We start from the raw sequence: 5,693 nt of genomic DNA on the forward strand, positions 1-5,693 counted from the left end.
AACATCATGTGTCGCCGATCGTAGCGAACTACATTCGCACCAGGAGTCCCTACCCCTGCTCTCGCTGACACGAGACCCTTCGTTGGTCCACGTGTGTTCTTCGATCCGGAGGATCCCGGCGTCTGTGGTGGATCCTCGCCTCCACCTGCTCCAGTCGACATCCTATAAGAAGAAAACAAAATTAGAAAACAAAGAAACGTGGACGACACCACGAAATTTTATTACAATGCCCTCACATATGACGGAGGAAAACCGTGGTTACATATTAGATAAATATTACTCATTCATCATCATCACTGCCTATAATGTTAGTATCTTCTATATCTACATCAACATCTTCTCCCTCAAAAACGATGTGTGCCTCATTATCCTCATCAAATTCTTCATCATCGTCAACGATACTGACTAGCTCAATTTCAGCGGTTTCATGTCGATGATTTAGACCTTCGATGTTTGACAATTCTATTGTCAATGGGACCAAGGCTGATGTGGTAGGGTCAACTTCGGGAATGTCCCAAATCCCTCGATGATTGCATTCCTGAACAATTTCCCAATCGCCACCTTTAACAAGATCTTGGATGTAGAAGACTTGTTTCGCCTGAGTCGCGAGTACGAACGGCTCATCTGTAAACCACTCTTTAGCGGTATAAGAACTCGTCGCTCCAGTAATCTTATCAACATGCACTATTCGCCCTGTATTGTACTTGTCACCATACCAAATGCATTTGAATAGTACGACACGACAGTTATGTCGATAGTTAAGCACGATGACATCTTCCATTCGTCCGTAGAAATTGTACTCATCCACGGGCACACATACACCACTGTTTTGAGTTATTCGTTGATTATCACGACGACGAGTGATGAACTTCACGCCGTTAACGAAACAGCTCGGATATTGATGGGCGATTTCTAATGAACCGACAGACAATGCGTAGAGCTCTTCAGACACGTCAGAGCCACTAACTTTTATGTCATAAATCTGGTTCAAAACAAAGAAATTCTTAGCACTTTTAACTCTTTGAATTATTTGGTTTAAGGTTTAGGGTTTACCTTTTTTGCAAACCAATCTTTGAATTCTTTTCTATGCGTTGCTTCGAGTTCAGCATCTTCAATCTTGAGAATTCCTTCGTATAAGTTCCAAATGCTCACTGTTGTTCGAAACTTTACTCAAATAACAGATTAACAATGGAATAACTTAGAGAAACACATGGATCGATAAACTTACAGCAAATATGGATCTACTTTAGGACAATTGGTATAGATATACCACTCCGCCTTCTTTCTCTGCTCATCGTCTAATATTATCGGCTTCATCATCCCATAAGGCACACACATCTCAGATCGAAAAACAGAAAGCTCTCGAACTGGAACTTCATTAACACTTTTCTTATCCTCCAGATACCTTCCAACGAACGTTAGAGCTTCTTCTACAACGTAAGCTTCCGCAATAGAGCCTTCAGGCCTAGCTCTATTTTTAACAAAATGTTTTAACGTCCCAAGGTATCTCTCAAAAGGGTACATCCACCGCATATGAACCGGGCCACCATACAACACTTCCTCTGGTAGATGAATCGCCACGTGAACCATGATCGTGAAAAAAACAGGTGGAAATATCATCTCAAGCTTACATAGTATCTCAACAATGGAATTTTACGCTTTTTCGAGATCTTCCACTCTCAACGTTCTAGAACTAATCAACTTGAAAAAGTTGCAAAGTTCGGAGATCGTATCCTGTATTGCCTTTGGCACAAAAGGGCGAATACCAACAGCCAACAACCTCTGCAAGATCACGTGGCAATCGTGCGACTTCAAACCTGTGAGTTTCCCGTCAGCAGTCACGTTTTTCTTCAAATTACCAGTGAGGCCATCTGGAAATTTGACAGATTAGAGGAACTCGGTAAACCGCTGCCTCTGCTCAAGGGTCAAAGTGTATGCTGCTTGCGGTTTGTACCACCCATTCCCTTGTTCTTGCAAGTGCAAACTGGTTTTGATTTTCAAGTCCATTAAATCAAACCTCGCCTTCTCGGTGTCATAGTTTTTCTTTTCTAAGCTAAGCATGGTCCCAAGAAGATTCTCGCACACGTTCTTCTCTACGTGCATGACATCCAAGTTGTGCTTCAACTCCAACTCTGACCAGTAAGGCAACTCGTAGAAGATGCTTTTCTTCGCCCAATTAAGCTCACTCTCGGCTCGCTTTCGTTTTCTGCCAACGGAACCAACGGAAACACTAGCCAACTGAGCTAGTATGTTTTGCGGAGTCAACTTGTTGGGTTTACTGCGTCTCTCGTGGCGATTTATGTAGTGATCGCTACTTTTCCTCAATCGGTGACGCGTGGGCAAAAATCGACGATGGTCGTAGTACACAATTCTGTTTCTGACTTTCAGTGACGGCGTGTCAAGGTTGCACGTGGGGCAAGCGAGATACCCTTGGCCACTCCATCCCGATAAATACGATCGAGCCGAAAAGTCGTTTATCGTCCAGAGTAGCGCAGCACGCAACCGAAACACTTCATCGTTGGCTCCATCTCGAACGTTGAATCCCGTCTCCCACAATTCTTTCAGCTCTTCAACTAGTGGCTGCAAGAACACGTCCATGTTTTTTCCTGGTGAGCTCGGCCCGGGAATCAGAAGCGTCAGCATAAGGTACTCTTTCTTCATTCACAACCAAGGCGGCAAGTTGTACGCAGTCAGTACCACATGCCACATGATGTACGCTAGACTCATTTCTCCAAACGGGTTGAACCCATCAGAAGCTAATCCAAGCCGCACGTTCCGAGGCTCTTCGGCAAATTGTGGGTATCTCTCATCCAGGTTCTTCCACGTCTTACCGTCCGCAGGTTGTCGCAGAACGCCTTCTTCTCTGATGCGATCTCTTTCGTGCCACTACATCTGAAGCGACGTGTGTCGAGAGGCGTACAACCGGTTCAATCAATCTTTCAGGGGAAAATATCGCAATATCTTTTGCGGTATCTGTTTCCCAGTCGCCTTTGCCTCGTAGTGCTTTTCCGGAATTCGGTTACCGGTTGGATGAGACTTCCTCATGAGCTGTAAGAGTTCTGTGAACGACTTGTTCGTCCAATGGTTCGTGACTTTGATGTGCATCAACGAAACCAAGAACGACAAAGACGAAAACTCTTTGCATCCAGGGTACAATTCCGCTTCCAACTCGGCAAGTAAGTCTTCCACTTGCTCCTCCGCACGCACCTCGCTCGGGGTCGGATCCGCAAAGTCGTCGAAATCCTCGTGGTCCATGATATCATGCAGGGCGTCGTGCAATCCTCCTACTCCTCTCTGATCAGTTCTAATGGGGTCTTCACTATGAGTAAGGACAAGGCGCTCGCCGTGATGATACCATTCTGTGTAGCCTGGGGTAAACCCATTGTCCAGGAGGTGATGCCTTACGACCCCGATGGCGTGCCATCTCACGTTGTTGCAAGACTTGCAAGGACAACGATATTGGTCATTTTCGTTCGGTTGTCTGCTTGCAATGCGGATAAACTCGTTAACCCCTGTTTTATACTGCAAGCTCAACCTCTCGTTCTCGGTAACCCAATCTCTACTTGGATTAGACATTGATTTCGCTGAACGAGAAAGACAACGAGAATTATTAATTAGCATTGAAAGTCCGATCTTACTAACGGACCGAGACTGTGAAATCAATGTCTTTCTCGTTGTCTAAACATGTGAAATTAATAAACATTGTCTTACAATTAATTTCAACTAAACATTAACCTAAGCATATTACTAAACTAATTATAAACACTATATATATTAACAATTATAATTACATTTAAAGTTTTTTTTTTTCTTAACCTAAGCATACTAAACCATTAACCTAAGCATACTAAACCATTTAATTTCAATTACATACAATTACAATTAAGCATACAAACCACTTAAGCATAATAAAGTTTTTTTTCTTAACCTAAGCATACTAAACCATTAACCTAAGCATACAATTACAATCAAAATCCCCAAATCAAAATTCTCAGCCACACGAGCAACGAGCCCGACCAAATATCTAAACCCAACCCATGAGCGTTCAACAGAGGTGACGAGAAATCATACCTTTTTCGGTTCTCAGCTCGTCTTCGGAGACGGAGCACGGCTCGTTGCAGATGCCGCGGCTCGGGAACGAGGCTCGGAGGCTCGTCGAGCCACGTAGAGCTCAGGTCGAGGCCTCGCGCGGTGCTCGCGTCAGGGGTGCACGCTGAGGTGGCGCGGGGCGGGGAGAACCAGGCGAGAGAGAGAGAAAGGGAGCGGTGGCGGTGGCTGGTCGCGCGAACCAGCGGAGGCGCGCGCACGCGCGGTGTCCAGCGCTCGGCACAGGAGAGAGAGAAGAAGACCGGTCTGAGGACGAGCGGCGCGGTGACTTGGACGTCGGAGAAGGCTCGAAAAACTCGGACGAGCAGCGTGGTGGCTCGAAAGACTCGGACGAGCAGCGTACGTGGTGGCTCGGAGAAGAGAAGAGAGAGGGAGGGATGGTGGTGGCTTGGAGAAGAGAGAGGGAGTGAGATATTTGGGGGTGGCTCGCAGAGGGAGGGAGAGAGGGAGGGAGAGTCGGAGTTTGAGAGAGAGAAAGAGGCTGGAGAAGTGAAGAAGACGAAGCTGAGTTTATAAACTAACCCTAGTAATCAGGTGCGACAAGTCGCACCTGATACTCAACTAGGTGCGACTAGTCGCACCTAAAAAAACTATCAGGTGCGACTAGTCGCACCAGATAGTAAAAAAAAAAATCTAAAAAATAATTCCACGTCAGACAAATGAAAAAAATGAGGGGGAGAAGTTGAGCGCCGAATTTTTTTTAGACTTTCAGGTGCGACTTGTCGCACCCGAAAGTTTTCAAAACTATTGGGTGCGACTAGTCGCACCCAATACCACTTAAAATCAACGAAATTTTTTTCTTTTCTGGAGCCCTTTGGATGCGACAAGTCGCACCTGATACCCAATTAGGTGCGACTTTTAGGTGCGACAAGTCGCACCTAATGCCCCTCCGCACCAGAAAGGCTTATTTGTAGTAGTGGCTACTTGAAAAATGTCGCTTCTAAAAGTAGGGCTCACTTCTAAAAGTACTTTTTGTAGTCCCTCTCTCTCTCTCATTAAAAGCCAGTGGAAAGCGTTACAAGTGGTTCCCATGTGCACTGCTAGCTATTAAGTAAATTTATTTTGTAGTTAATTAATTTAGGGTTATTAAGTTATATAGCCACACGGATATAGTGGATTGAGATATAGGCCACCTTTGGTTAATTTCTTGTAAATAGCCAAGTAAACTTATTAACAAATTAATAAAAGTCTTATTTAACACAACCAAACATATATTTTAGGTAGTTAATAGGCTGCCACGTATGCAAGTTGGCTATTTACAAATTATTTACCAAAGGTTGGCTAATTTACAATTTATATAGTTTAGGTGGCTTACGTAGCCAATTTTTTTATTAATTTATTGCGGATCTGGTGGACTATTTTTTTAATAAAATTAAACTTTTGCTTAAATGTTAAAAATAAGCTAAGAAAATGACTAGTTATAACAAATTTTATATGCTTATCTAATCGACATGTTGGTGGATGACTACTCCATACAAAATAGTGTGAACACACTTGAGTGACTCTAAAGGCTTCGATCAAAGAACTAATGACAAGAAACTATAAGCTCGTCTATATATATCACAAGCACTATGTCTCGGCATTGT

The 5,693-nt window shown here is 44.0% G+C and overlaps 1 pseudogene; it reads right to left on the bottom strand.

Moving 5' to 3' along the window:
• Positions 1 to 280: 280 nt before the first annotated feature.
• LOC149401291 (uncharacterized) lies at positions 281 to 2,661 on the bottom strand (annotated as a pseudogene).
• Positions 2,662 to 5,693: the final 3,032 nt, after the last annotated feature.

The sequence above is a fragment of the Urtica dioica genome, chromosome 4, assembly GCF_054948205.1.
Source record: "Urtica dioica subsp. dioica isolate 48M chromosome 4, U.dioica_male_clone48M_v1_H2, whole genome shotgun sequence".
In the NCBI taxonomy this organism is placed as follows: Eukaryota; Viridiplantae; Streptophyta; class Magnoliopsida; order Rosales; family Urticaceae; genus Urtica; species Urtica dioica.